Here is a 16,254-nt window from a genome sequence, read left to right on the forward strand (position 1 = left end):
GGTTAGCATTGATTAGTTATTGATATGTACAAAGTGAAAAAAAATGGAACTGTAAAATCATAACTATAAAAAGTACTGCCATATATATGTAAAAGGTGATATATTAAATATGATCTAAGAGGAAGTGTGGCAATTTTTTTTAAAATGTTCTTACTACAGGGGAAAAAAATGAAAATGAAATCTTAAGTTTCAAGGGAAACAGAAAAGAATTTTATGTTTTGGTTGAAATGTTTCATAGCAAAGAGGAGAAATCTGTCTGCTGATTATTTTCATTTAAATGTATCCACATACACATTTTAACTACAAAGAATACAAATCACTCTTCTCCTCCTCAAAAAAGCGTTTATAGCCTGAAATGTGTGTATGTGTGTGCATGTGATTATTCAGTATTATTTCAAGATTTTTAGCCAATAGAAAAAGAGCCGGCTTCTAACCTAGATTTAAGGTTCCTTCATTGAAATTTTAACATCAACAACAGGGTATATATGCATGTATGTATCTATACATACATACTTGCAGATTTGAATGTTTTGCTTTATGCATGTATTCTCATGCATATAGTTGCATATCTAAATATGCTCATATATACTTCAATGATAAACTTCTCGGAAGTTTTACAGATTTTTAGTTTCAGTGATGGCTTGGATCTGTAGTCTTCAAATAAGCTTTCTCCTTTCTGGTTTTGAGAAGCCTAATTTCTCAAAACTGGTATTTAGGTAGTGTGTTACATATTCCAGTGCCCCAATAATAATTACAGGTATAAACCTGAACTTGTAATCTGGATAGAGTAACTGCATATTTCTCAATAGTTCAGCATAGGTATTCTCTTTTTTAATGATCTTCAGCTTTATGTTAACATCTGCTGGACAGCTGATTTCTACAATTGTACACAATTTCTTTTCTCTGTCCCAAATCATTATATCAGGCCTATTGTGTTTATATTTAATTGAGGTTTTCACTGGGACATTCCACAAGTACTCCTATTTATTGAGCGGCCTTGGCTTCTTCCATACTGTGGGTCCTTATTTCTTTGTCCTTGGGGTTATCCTTCAGATGGATTTCATTATATAGTATCCTAGCTACAACATCATGTCTCATCAGTATCATACGGTGATGATATTTTTGGACAGTTGCTTATGATGTGGGTGATATCTTTGGTGTTAACTCCACAAAGTCTGCATCAGTTATCACATTTTGCTACTTTTCCTGCATCTCTGTCTCTTTGTGAATCAGATATTTGGTTGATATTTCCTGTCCCTGTATTGCAAATGCATACCCTTCAAAGTTACCAAAGTTTAGTGAGTGTGTTTGGCAGAGACAAACTGAAAGAAGCCTATGGTGTATATATATATATATATATATATATATATATATATATATATATATATATATATGTATGTATGTATGTATGTATGTATGTATATACACACACACATACATCTATGTGTGTGTATCTTTGTGTCTGTTTTTGCCCCCTACCAGCACTTGGGAACCAGTGTTGGTGTGTTTACATACCTATAATATAGTGGTTCAGCAAAAAGACATTGATAGAATAAGTACTAGGCATAAAAAAAAAATGAGTCCTGAGGTCAATTTGATTGACTAAACCCTTTCAAGGTGGTGCCCCAGTATGACCACAGTCAAATGACTGAAACGAGTAAAAATAAAAGATACACACACACATAAATTATCTAACCATTGTGTATGCACCTAGTAGTTAACCGATGAAGCACATTCACTGCCTATGGCTACCTGATGTCATATATATACAACAAATGATAGAGTAGGAAGAGCATCCAACCATAGAATCCAACCCAAAACAGACAATGAAACCTGGTGCGGCCCTTGGTTTTGCCAGTTCATATTAAGTTGCCTAACCCATGCCAGCAGGGAAAACAAACATTAAGTGTTGATGATGATGATGGTTGTAAGATAGCTTATCTATTCAGATATAGTTTTCATTCATGATTTTCCTTATGCAATATTTGAGATTGACTATAATGCATTTTACATTGATGCTAACCCTTGTGAGGTTAGCATCGATGAAAATAACAGTTACTATAGCAATGATAGCATTTCGAAAAAGTTCTTGTACAGCCATAGCCTGATCATAAATAAAACATATGCCTAAGTAGATAAATTACATAAAAATCTGTGGAAAACAGCAGAAAAAATAAACAGAAATAAATGAACAAATATAGAATTATCTAATGAAATAACTGACCTGAGATACTGAATGAATTTTTCATGTTTTGATAGAGGTTTTTCTTTTAGTTACATTTCTCTTGAGGAATATCATTTATGGCTGATTTTTCTGCACCTCCATCTTGGCATATCAAATTGCTACTGAACCATGAGGGATATTTCAGGCAAATAGATTTTATTTTTAGTGGTGATATCAGATATTCATAGATACCATAGTTATACAAAAGTACAAATCTTACCCTATTACGGAAGGAGGAAATGGACAAAGAAACATTTTCTGTCCCTTCTTCTTTAATAAAACTGTGATTAATGCATATCAATCAAAATTTAAGATCAAAGGAAACAAGTTGTGAATGTTCTAACATCACTTTTATGACTTGATATAGTTGTAGTTACATATGATGATAATTATATGATTATGATGATGATTATAAATATGTTTACAATGTTTTGCAAATTATGTGTAGGCTCAAGGCCACACATGCTGGAAGGGGAGGAGTCAATGAAATGGACTCCAGTACTTGACTGATACTTTATTTTCTCAACCTTGAAAGGATGAAAGGTAAAGTTTACTTCAGTGGTATTTGAATTCAGAACTTAGGCGCAGGAGTGGCTGTGTGGTAAGTAGCTTGCTTACCAGCCACATGGTTCCGTGTTCAGTCCCACTGTGTGGCACCTTGGGCAAGTGTCTTCTACTATAGCCTCGGGCCGACCAAAGTGGATTTGGTAGACGGAAACTGAAAGAAGCCCGTCGTATATATATGTATGCATATGTGTGTGTATATGTTTGTGTGTCTGTGTTTGTCCCCCAGCATCGCTTGACAACCGATGGTGGTGTGGTTACGTCCCCGTAACTTAGCAGTTCGGCAAAAGAGACTGATAGAATAAGTACTAGGCTTCCAAAGAATAAGTCCTGGGGTCGATTTGCTTGACTAAAAGGCGGTGCTCCAGCATGGCTGCAGTCAAATGACTGAAACAAGTAAAAGAGTAAAAGAGAGAGAGTAAAGAGATGTAACCGAATACCACCAGGAATTTTTTCCAATGTTTGAATGTTGCCCTCTCTCATCATCATCACTGCCATTATCGTCATCGTCATCATCATCATCATCATCATCATCATACATTCACTTTACTATGCAAGCATGGGTTGGACAGGTTTTCTCTAGTACAGCATCACACCATTTACTACATCCTTTATGAAGTTCAACCTCTTCAGATCAGTTTTTTCACCATTTCTTCCCTTATCGTTCATGGTTTTCTTCTCTTGCATGATTCTTCCATATGGATTACTCAGTAATTCTTTACCCAACTGTCAACTTTCATGCTCTGCATTACACATTCATACCAATACATGTCCATACCAATCTTCTCTCTTATATCGTACATCTGATTTTCGTCAGCTTATTTGTGCTCCATTATTCATTCATTTACAAATATTACACACACACACACACAAGATTCAGGGTGGTGGTGGGACATGGCTGCTTCATTTCTTTTAAGCTTTCACACCTCCTTTGCACTCAGTGCTCGATGTTTTGTTTCAATGCACCGTTGTACTTGATACATGAGCATCTTACAATCCACATATCACATTGTTGGCACTCCGTCGCTTACGACGTCGAGGGTTCCAGTTGATCCGATCAACGAAACAGCCTGCTCGTGAAATTAACATGCAAGTGGCTGAGCATTCCACAGACACGTGTACCCTTAACGTAGTTCTCGGGGATATTCAGAGTGACACAGTGTGACAAGGCTGACCCTTTGAATTACAGGCACAACAGAAACAGGAAAAAAGAGTGAGAGAAAGTTGTAGTGAAAGATTACAGCAGTGTTTGCCATCATCCCCTGCTGGAGCTTTAGGTGTTTTCGCTCAATAAACACTCACAATGCCCGGTCTGGGAATCAAAACCATGATCCTATGACCACGAGTCCGCTGCCCTAACCATTGGGCCATTGCACCTCCGATACGACAAGAGTTATTGACTCTCTGAACTTTTCTTGCCAATTCCCTACTCTGGCTCCTATATTTTCAGAGCATTTGCCTCCACTGCTAACTAGATTACCTACTCTAGGGTCACAAATATGGGGAAAAGGTGTTGCTGACTACTGACACTATTACTTGACTAGAACGTCATCTTACTGTTGTTGGAAGAATGAAAGATAAAATTGAAATCAGAATACAAACAACCTCAACAAATACTATAAGGCATCTTTTCTGATGCTTTAATGATTCTTCCAATCCAGTGCCCTACTACTATTACTACTATTACTACTACTACTACTACTAATAATAATAATAATAATAATGATAATGATAATAGTAATGATGGTTTCAAGTCTTGGCACAAGACCAACAAGTTCGGAAGGAGCTAAGTTGATTAGATCAACCCCAGTGCCCTGCTGGTACTTATTTTATTGACCCAAGAGTGATGAAAGGTAATGTCAACAATTAATAATAATAATAATAATAATAATCCATCAGGAATCACTGCTGAGATGCTCAAAATATCTGGCAGTGTTGGCTATAGCCTAGTCACCCGTATTACGAACCAGGTGATACACGAAGGAGTCATACCCAATGACTGGTGTAGCAGCATCATAGTCAACTGCTACAAAGGTAAAGGGGACGCTTTAGATCCAAATAATTACAGAGGCATCAAGCTGTTAGATCAGGTTATGAAAGTTACAGAGAGGGTCATAGCCCAACTAATTAGGGAGCGAATCAATTTAGATGAGATGCAGTTTGGGTTCGTGCCAGGTAAAAGCACTACTGATGCCTTATTTCTAGTGAGACAGTTGCAGGAGAAATACCTAGCTAAGGATAAACCTCTGTACCTGGCTTTCGTTGACATGGAGAAAGCCTTTGACAGGGTCCCCCGATCCCTTATCTGGTGGTCAATGAGGAAACTTGGGATAGAAGAATGGTTAGTGAGAGCTGTGCGAGCCATGTACAGAGATGCTGCCAGTAAGGTGAGGGTTGGAAATGAGTACAGCAATGAATTCCGGGTAGAGGTAGGGGTCCACCAAAGTTCCGTCCTCAGCCCCCTATTATTTACCATAGTCCTCCAGGCAATCACAGAGGAGTTCAAGACAGGTTGCCCCTGGGAGCTCCTCTATGCTGATGACCTTGCCCTAATTGCGGAGTCACTATCAGAACTAGAGAAGTTTCAGGTGTGGAAGCAAGGTCTAGAATTGAAGGGCCTTAGAGTCAACCTAGCTAAAACCAAAATCCTGATAAGTAGGAAGGTAGATAAAACACAAACCCCTTCAGGTAGATGGCCCTGCTCAGTATGTAGAAAAGGAGTAGGTAGTAACTCTATAAGATGTACCCGGTGCAAGCTATGGACACATAAGAGGTGCAGCAACATCAAAGGCAGGTTAACTAGCAAGTTAGTTTTTGTTTGTGGCAGATGTTCAGGTGCAATAAAGACTGCAAACAAACAGGAAACAACTTCTATCTCATTCCAGGGTGAAAAACTAGAGGTAGTCGATAGCTTCCGCTATCTGGGCGACCAAGTTAGTAGTGGGGGTGGGTGCGCTGAAAGTGTAGCTGCTAGAATAAGAATAGCCTGGGCAAAGTTTAGAGAGCTCTTACCCCTGCTGGCGACAAAGGGACTCTCACTCAGAGTAAAAGGCAGACTGTATGACGCATGCGTACGAACAACCATGCTACATGGCAGTGAAACATGGGCTGTAACTGCTGAGGACATACGTAAGCTCGCAAGGAATGAAGCCAGTATGCTCCATTGGATGTGTAATGTCAATGTGAATACCCGTCAGAGTGTAAGTATCTTGAGAGAAAAGCTGAACATTAGAAGCATCAGTTGTGGTGTGCAAGAGAGACGATTGCGCTGGTATGGACATGTGGTGAGAATGGAGGAGGATAGCTGCGTGAAAAAGTGCCACACCCTAACAGTTGAGGGAACCCGTGGAAGAGGTAGGCCCAGGAAGACCTGGGCTGAGGTGGTGAGGCAAGACCTTCGTACATTGGGCCTCACCGAGGCGATGACTACGGACCGAGACCTTTGGAAATGTGCTGTGCGTGAGAAGACCCGGCAAGCCAAGTAAGATCGTTGCCAGTGCCCCTGGACTGGTTCTTGTGCGGGTGGCACATGAGATGCACCATTTTGAGCGTGGCCGTTGCCAGTACCGCCTGACTGGCTCCTGTAGGATTTTCGAGCGAGATCGTTGCCAGTGCCCCTGGACTGGCTTGTGTGGGTGGCACATAAAAGACACCATTTCGAGCGTGGCCGTTTTCGTGCGGGTGACACGTAAAAGCACCCACTACACTCTCTGAGTGGTTGGCGTTAGGAAGGGCATCCAGCTGTAGAAACTCTGCCAAATCAGGCTGGAGCCTGGTGTTGCCATCCGGTTTCACCAGTCCTCAGTCAAATCGTCCAACCCATGCTAGCATGGAAAGCGGACGTTAAACGATGATGATGATGATGATGATGAATAATAATAATAATAATAATAATAATAATAATAATAATAATAATAATAATAATTATTATTATTATTATTATTATTATTATTTGTTCTATCATTTTTATGTTCTGAGTTCAAATCCCACCAAGGTCAATTTTTCCTTTCACTCCTCTGGAGTGTCAATAACTTAAAATACCAGTCAAGTACTAGGTGTGGTTTGATCAACTGTTTCCTTCACCTGTAATCGACTAGCTCTCTCTCACAAAATTTCAGGCTTTCTGCCTATAGAAGAAAGGATTATTATAGTTATTTTTATAATAATAATAATAATAATTATTATTATTATTATTATTATTATTATTATTATAAAAATAACTATAATAATCCTTTCTTCTATAGGCAGAAAGCCTGAAATTTTGTGAGAGAGAGCTAGTCGATTACAGGTGAAGGAAACAGTTGATCAAACCACACCTAGTACTTGACTGGTATTTTAAGTTATTGACACCCCAGAGGAGTGAAAGGAAAAATTGACCTTGGTGGGATTTGAACTCAGAACATAAAAATGATAGAACAAATACTGCTAGACTTTTTGTCCATTGTTAAGCCACAAATTTTTCTGAAGAGATGTAATCAGTTGACTTGTTTCCAGGGCTTGACTATATATTTATTCTTTCAATCCTAGTGAAATGAAAAGCAAAACCACTCCTGACAGGATGAGAAACTAAATAGTATAAAGCTATTTAATTCATTTCTCTATCATTTTGGCCTCTTTATTCTACACTCTCAGAGTGGTTGGCGTTAGGAAGGGCATCCAGCTGTAGAAACTCTGCCAGACCAGATTGGAACCTGATGCAGCCTCCTGGCTTGCCAGTCCCCAGTCAAACCATCCAAACCATGCCAGCATAGAAAACGAACATTAAATGATGATGATATACACCTTATCTTTGTGCCGCCTGACTGGCCTTTGTGCTGGTAGCATGTAAAAGCATCCACTACACTCTCAGAGTGGTTGGCATTAGGAAGGGCATCCAGCTGTAGAAACTCTGAAAAATCAGATTGGAGCCTGGTGTAGCCATCCGGTTTCACCAGTCCTCAGTCAAATCGTCCAACCCATGCTAGCATGGAAAGCGGACGTTAAACGAGGATGATGATGATGATGATGATTCTACCATCATCATCATCATCATCATCATCACTGCAGCATCTCTTGCTCACTTCTAAAAATTTTTAATTACTTTTTACAGCAATAAATTATTTTGTTCTCATGATGTTCCATCATAACATTGAATATTCCTGTATTTTCTTGATTAGAGGTGCTTAGTTACAACTTAAAACCCCAGTTAAACAATCATCATCAAATCTTCTTCATCATTATCATCATCAACATCTTTACTCCCATCATCATTTTCTCTTACTGACATATCCTCCTTCACACATCATCATCGTTAGCATCATCCTCATTATCATTTCTCATATATTATCATCTCTACAGTCATTCCTATTTAATCTTTATCACTGCCCTTCCATACTCCCTAACATCATCACCATGACCACCAGTTCCATCATCACTAGAACCACAGACATCCTTAATGTTTTTAAGTACATTTTTCCATAAATTGACAATAAGTCTGGCTTTTATAGTCAGTTTCAAAGAACTGAAATTAACAGAATAATGAGCTAATAGCAAAACGGTCGGGTTGAGGTGGGGGGAATGGGAGAGGGAGTGAAAGATATAAGGAGAGAGAGACAGACAGACAGTATGAGAGAGAAAGAAAGAAAGACAAAGAGTATGAGACAGAGAGCAATATAAGAGAGAGAGATAATGGTCGGTGTCTTGCCAGCATTGCAATAGCTGTAAGATAAAGTTGGGCATTTTAGTGGTGATAATGGTGTTAACAGCTACAGCAGAAGTAGTAGTTGTATTAATAGAGGTAGTGGTAGTGGTGGTGGGTATTTCAGTTAGTGGAAATGGAGGAGCTAGGGATTGTCAGTCATTACAGTGTTGAACAAAAATGGCTGTGGTATATATTCCAGCTGTTTACCTTCTAAGTTCAAATCCCACTAAAGTTACTTTTGCTTTTTATTCACATTAACCCTTTTGCTACCATATATCTTATGGTATGCACTGTCTTCATTTCAGCTCATTTTTAAACTAAAGAAGAATTTAGTTAAATAACTGTCATTATTAAGCGAGCTGACAGAATTGTTATCATGCCAGGCAAAATGCTCATCAGCATTTCATTTGTCTTTACATTGTGAGCTCAAATTCCACCAAGGTCAGCTTTGCCTAGCATCCTTTCAGGTTCAAGAAAATAAGAACCAGTTGTGGACTGAGGGTGATGTAATTGACAACCCCCCCCCCCTCCCACTAAAATCCAGGGCTCCTGTCTATAGTAGAAAAGATTATTAAGCTTGTGTAAGGCAGCAAGCCAACAGAATCATTAGCACACCAGGCAAAATGTTCAATGGTATTTTGTCTGCCTTTACGTTGTGAGTTCAGATTCTGCCAAGGCCAACTTTGCCTTTCATCCTTTCAGCATTAAGTGCCAGTTGAGGACTGGGGCTGCTGTAAACAGCTTACCCTCTCTGGCCTTGTGCCAAAATTTGAAACCCTTATTAAGCTAGTGTTTTGAATATAATTTAATATGAATTTTGATGGAAAGTATTATTTGAGATCATTTTAAACTAGAAAGCTTGTATCATCAAACCTGAGGCAGTCTTAAACCTGAGTTTGCTTAGAAGTGGAATAAAACATCTTCCAAATGCTTTCCATTTCCAAACATTGCAGAGTCCAACCCTTCTTAGATGGTCTTCCATGACAGCTTGTAATATATCTGACCCTAGCATGTCAGGCAAAATGCTTAGCAGCATTTCATCCACCATTATGTTCTGAATTCATATTCTGCTATGATCAACTTTGCCTTTCATCCTTTCAGGAAAGATAAAATAAGTACCAGTTGATCACTGAAGTTGAAGTAATCAACTTACCCCTCCCTCCAACTTGCTGGTTTTGTGCCAAAATTTGAACTAATATATATATATGGCCATAAAGTTTTAATTTCTGGTTGAATATCATTCTTCAATTTCTATAGTGATTGTAGCTGGTTTACATAAATTATTCCTATAAGATAACTCCCAAAGGAAAAAAAAAAAAATCAGAAATGGTCAAATCTAAAATAAGAAGCAATTTCTACATCACTCTTATTTTATGATTTTGTGGAGAGAAATATTGCTGCTCTGGTGATGTTAGTTGTAGCAGAAGAGGTGGTACTGCTGGTAGTGGCAGCAGCAGCGGCACTGCTGCTGATAATGATGATTTACTGGTGGGAATGCTGATTTTAGTAAGGATGCTGTGTTAGAGGTATTGGTCAGTATAGGTGATGATGTTGATAATGAAGAGTGTTAATACATTAATGAAGGCAATTTTACAATGTAGCCAGCTAAATGTCAAGCAAAAAATTTTTACTACATTCCACTGGAATGCTTAATTAAGTAGATGCTTAATGTTCTCACACTATTTATCATTTTCATTGCAAAGTAAATATACACCCACACATCCACGTAGAATAAAAATTCCCAACATAGCTGTGTGGTTAAGAAGTTTACTTTGCAACTACACAGATTCATGTCCAATCCTGCTGCATAGCACCTTGGATAGGCAACTTCTGATATATCCTCAGGTCAACCAAAGCCTTGTGAGTAAAATTTGGGGCCGTGTGGTAAGAAGCTTGTTTTTCAACCACATAGTTCCGGTTTCAGGCCCACTATGTGGCACCTTGGGCAAGTGTCTTCTACTATAGCCTCAAGCCAACCAAAGCCTTGTACATGGATTTGGTAGACAGAAACTGAAAGAAGCCCGTCATATTTATGCATCTTTATGTTTGTGCTTGTCCCCCACCACCACTTTACAACCAGTGTTGGTGTGTTTACATCCCAATAACAGTTCAGCAGAAGAGACCAGTAGAATAAGTACTAGGCTTTAAAAAAGTAAGTCCTGGTGTTGATTTCTTCAACTAAAAACCCATCAAGGTGGTGCCCTAGCTTGACCACAGTCAAATGAGTGAAACAAGTAAAAGATAAAAGAAGGTAGAACATTGTGTGGAAGTTTGTCAGAATGACCATTCCTATCCTTAGAGAGTGAACTTAACCATTTAGCATTCAGATTACTCTGTCAAATGTATTGCTTATCTATTCACACTGTCTTGAGTTTATGATACATTATCTTGTAGCTTCAAGGTTTCGATAATATGATTGTTTTATTTTCAGAATGACATTGTAGAGTAGGTGTGAGAGGCTTGACACTGACCAGTTTGAACATATTACTAGTGGAATATATGGGCCTGATATGGCCAATTTGAATACTAAAGGGTTAATCCATCTACCCAGTTTTACATTACCACATACCTGTTGGGAATCTTTTGTGGTACATACTCTATAGAAAACAACAGGGCCTGGACTTCTTTCTCATATTAGTCTCAGAGACCTTGTAAAGGATCATAGCACTTGTTAGGGCCATCTTGCCATGGGTACACTTGGTAGTTGCCCAAGAGCCCCACGGATCAGGGGCCCAATTCAGACCTATATATGTTGTGGCTTATTGTCGATAAATAAATACTGTAGGGTCCAGTTCATTGATTTGCTCAGGGGCCGACAAGGCTGCTCAAGCAGCTTTGTTTGCTGTTCCTTTGTTTCTGATTGTAAAAAAGAAATAAACATTTATAAGTGTTAAGCTGAAATATATTACAGTTGTTCTGTTGTATGTCTCAGCAGTATTCGTAGTTGTACTTGTTTCAGTCACTTACACTAGAATTTATGTAATTTAGTGTTGAGGCAGTTCAGTTTATCAATCAACTTAAATATTTAGAAGCAAAATCCAACAGAGATTTATTTACTACTAATGTGACAGTGAATGTGAATATGAAATATCCATACAGATGGACAGGAGCAGACGTGGCTGTGTGGATGAGTACAGGCATGACTGTATAGTAAGAAGTTTGCTTTCCAGTCACGTGGTTTTGGGTTCAGTCCCACTGTGTAGAACCTTGTGCAAGTGTCTTCTACTATACCAAAACCTTCTGAGCAGATCTAGTAAATGGAAACTGAAAGAAGATTGTTTTGTGTGTGTGAGAGAGAGAAAGAGAGAGAGAGAGAGTGAGTGAGTGTGTCTGTCTGTCTGTCCCTATCTCCACCACTGCTTGACAACTGGTGTTGGTTTGTTTACATTTGTGGAATTTAATGTCTTAGCAAAAGTGACTGATAGAATAAGTACTGGGATTGATTAGTTTGGCTGAAACCCTTCAAGACAGTTCTCCAGCATGGCTGCAGTTCAATGACTGAAACAAGTAACAAGTAAAAGATTGAAAAGATAGCTTTTAACAAGTGATTAGGTGACCTTTGAATGCCTTGTTTTCATGCAGTGTATCAAGGGAAAGAACCCATACCTCTCGATGATGTTTATTGCAGTTAGAAATCACACATGCTGAAAATGAATGATGTTAAATGGTTCGACCGGGAGTTAAGCATTTATCATTGTTATCATCATCGTCACTTAACGTCTATTTTCCATGCCATGCTGACATGAGTTGAACAGCTTGACAGGAACTGGTAAGGCCAGAGGCCACACCAGGTTCCATAGTCAGTTTTGACTTGGTTTCTATGTTAGGAAGGGCACCCAGCCATAGAAACCAAGCCAAAACAGACTATGGAACTTGGTGCGACTCCTGGCCTTACCAGTTCCTATCATTGCAAAAATGACTTGCCAAGAGATTACACCTACTCCATCCCTACTTACTCAACCATCATCATCATCATCACTAAGGATCTGTAAATGTCTTCTAATTCTCAAGGGGCTTTTAAGGACCACAGTTTAAATTAGATACTATGGCATTTAGGTGAAGAAAGACAAATCTTCAAAATACACACTGATTTGTCTGAGGTAAGATTATCAGATAATCAGTATTTATCCTCAAAATAAAATAGGTGTAAGCAAAGCTGGAGAATTAAGAACTGTACTTTGCCATAATGTTGTTCAGGGTTTGCCCCCACTACATAGTACCTTCTGTAGTACCTTTCTATAGTACAATAGTACTATAGAAACTGGTTGGGCAATATCTTGTGAGTAGACTTTGATAGACAAAACTATACAAAAGCCCATTGTGTGTGTATGAGCTATTAATAGTTTCCTGTGGTGAAGACGGCTTGGAAGTGCAAGGCATGATAAAGATATTTGTCAGTTTATTGTGTTTTTACAGCATGAAACTATTAGTAGCTTGTTTGTAAGTACTGTGCATATTAAATGATATTTGTCTCTCACTGGATGGTGTGCTTTGCTTCTTGATCCCACTAATAATGAAAAGTGAAATTTGTGTGTGTGTATATATGAATTATAATATAGGTGTATGGCTCAGTGTTAAGAACATCAGGCTCGCAATCATGAGGTAGTGAGTTCAATTCCCGGATTGGGTGCAGGAGTGGCTGTGTGGTAAGTAGCTTGCTTACCAACCACATGGCTCCGGGTTCAGTCCCACTGCGTGGCATCTTGGGCAAGTGTCTTCTACTATAGCCTCGGGCCAACCAAAGCCTTGTGAGTGGATTTGGTAGATGGAAACTGAAAGAAGCCCGTCGTATATATGTGTGTGAGTGTCTGTGTTTGTCCCCCTAGCATTGCTTGACAACCGATGCTGGTGTGTTTATGTCCCCGTCACTTAGCAGTTCGGCAAAAGAGACCGATAGAATAAGTACTAGGCTTACAAAGAATAAGTCCCAGGGTCGATTTGCTCGACTAAAGGCGGTGCTCCAGCATGGCCGCAGTCAAATGACTGAAACAATTAAAAGAGTAAAAGAGTATGCCAATATTTATATCTACACTGGTCTAAAGAAAAGTCTTGTGTTGTCTGTGTGTTGTATTCCTTTATGTTCTGTAACTTAGTGGCTTGACAACCAGAGAACAATAAAATAGGTTTCCCACTCAAATGGATACTATGGTTGATGCAACTGACTGCACCCTCACAGGCAGTTCCCTTCTATGGCTACAGTCCAATCACCAAAACCAATAAAAGAACAGACACAAATAAGAATGTAGACCTGAATCATGTAGAATTGAAATATGCAGAAATGAAGAACCTAGGAGCTTGTGGCTGCAGAATGAACTTCTTAATTACTCATATACATATACATGCATATACCTATGCACACACAAACATATGTGCATGCACACACACGCACATACTCAGATACAAATGAAAACATATACATGCACAGAGACACAAAGTTAGGCACTCTCACACACACACACACACACACATTTATGCATATATAGACACAAACGCAAACACACTGAAACTCACTGACACACACACACACACACACACACAGCACTGACATCTTTGAGTAATGTCAGTAGATATAATAAAAAGATAAGGATATCTGCAGTAACTGGATCAGATTTATTCTTTATTTTAACTAACCAGCCAACAGTCATGCTCCTTCATCTGATCTAGATATAATAAATAAAGAATAACAAAAGGAAGCTAATACCATCATTCATTACCATTATACATTATACATCAATATTAGCACAGCCTCCAGCCTCTGGTCAGCAGCCATTCCATAAGGTCTGCTTGACCTAGGCTACTCAGCAACAACTGTGCTTATTTGCTTGTTTGTTTGTTTGTTTATTTAGTAACAGCAGTTAGTAAACAATAGTGTTGTTAGTTACAGGTTTCTAACAGATCAATCACTTTCATATACAATGCTTCCTTACTCCCCCAACTCAGTAGAGGCAACAACCTTAACAATCCTTACATGTTTGAATGATGGTAGGTTAAAAGCAAGACCAACTATTATGACGTCTGTTACCAAACGATCATAGGAACCTTCTTTTTAGGTGCTGAATAACATCTCTCCTTCCTGTGTTACCTCCCATATCTCTTTCCCAGTTTTCAGAGTTGGTGCTGTAAATGTGGGCACATTGAAAGGTAGGGCTAGCGAGATTGTTGAGATGCTTGAACAGAGACATGTTGATGTATATTGCATACCAGAGGTAAGGTAGAGAGGAGCTTCAGCCAGAGTCCTCACAGGCAAAGCACATAGGTATAAACTCTTCTGGGAAGGTAACAGTGATGATGGAAATAAGGGGTGTGGGCATACTTCTTGCAGGGAAATGGGTGTATAAGGTCATACAGGTAGTGAGAGTTGCAATAGAGTACTTAAACTCAGGCTAATCTTGCAGAATGGTATAGCTACAATTATTTCTGCCTACACCCAACAAGCAGGATTACCAAATGTACAGAAGGATCACTTTTATGATATTCTTCTGCAGGCTACCTCAAAGATGAGTGACAATGATCTCATCTTTGTGGCTGGAGATTTTAATGGGCATGTCAGACAGCAACCTGGTATCTACAATGGTGTACATGGTGGCCATAGAGTTGGTACCAGAAATGAAGAGGGAACTAGGCTCCTGGAGTTCTTCAATGCAAATAAATTACAAAGCATACAGAAACTGGTATTTCTTCATATTTTTCTTTTAATTAGTTAGTTATACAGCATAATTAGTTAGTTAAAATGACCAACATGTGTTTCTGCTGCACAGAGTTTGTGCAGTTGCATATGAAATCCACAATGTTCTGCTATGCACCTTCACTCAGGGTCTTTCTACAATCATGGTTCAAAGTGAAACGTGTTGGTCATTTAACTAACTAATTATGCTGTATAACTAACTGTTAAATTAAAAGAAAAATATGAAGAAGTACCAGTTTCTATATGCTTTGTAACTGTTTGGTATACATCGTCATCATCGTTTGATGTCCTCCATTGTCCCCTCCCCTCTCAAAGACTCTTTGTCTTGCAAAGTCATTTGGTGACCCATCCAGTGCAGGTGCCACTTAAAAAGCACCCAGTTCACACTGTAAAGTGGTTGGCATTTGGAAGGGCATCCAGCTATAAAAACCATGCCACAACTGACCTTGCCTGTGCGAGTGCCATGTAAAAAGCACTCAGCCCATTCTGCAGAGTGGTTGGAGTTAGGAAAGGCGTCCAACCATAAAAACTATGCCAAAACAGATGCAAAGGCATGGCACAGGCTCTCGCCTGGCCGGCTCCTGTCAAACTGTCCAACACATGTTAGCATGGAAGGAGGACGTTAAATGCTGATGATGATGATACACACACACACACACATGCATACAACACACTTCTTTCAGTTTTCAACTACCAATTCTACTGAAAAAGCTTTAGTCAGCTCTGGGCTATAGTAGAAGACACCCAATGTACCACATAGGGGGGACTGAACACAAACTACATGGCTTTGAAGCAAACTTCTTAAGTATATAGACATGCCTGTGCCTCACAGTCATGCTTGTAGGCAATCTGAAAAATCGGAGATATATTAGATTATATATTATATATCTGAACACTCTGTGTCTAATAAAAATGAAAGATTTAAAATAGAATCAAATTTATTACAGGTCATCATCGACTGGTCATAAGTCGATTTGGTCGTAAGTCAGCCTATAGGTCTACATCGCTTTGTTTTTTATTTTTACATTCTTAAGGCACATTCTCAGGTAAAAGTCACACACAGCATTCAGTATTATACTATGATACTGGCATTAGTCAAAA

The 16,254-nt window shown here is 38.9% G+C and overlaps 1 protein-coding gene across 4 annotated transcripts in view; it reads left to right on the forward strand.

Moving 5' to 3' along the window:
- The window catches only part of LOC106877900 (dipeptidyl peptidase 4), a 615,183-nt gene that overhangs the window by 510,419 nt on the left and 88,510 nt on the right, over positions 1 to 16,254 (forward strand). The window lies entirely within an intron of this gene.

Source organism: Octopus bimaculoides, chromosome 4 (assembly GCF_046866305.1).
Source record: "Octopus bimaculoides isolate indiv1 chromosome 4, ASM4686630v1, whole genome shotgun sequence".
Taxonomy (NCBI): Eukaryota; Metazoa; Mollusca; class Cephalopoda; order Octopoda; family Octopodidae; genus Octopus; species Octopus bimaculoides.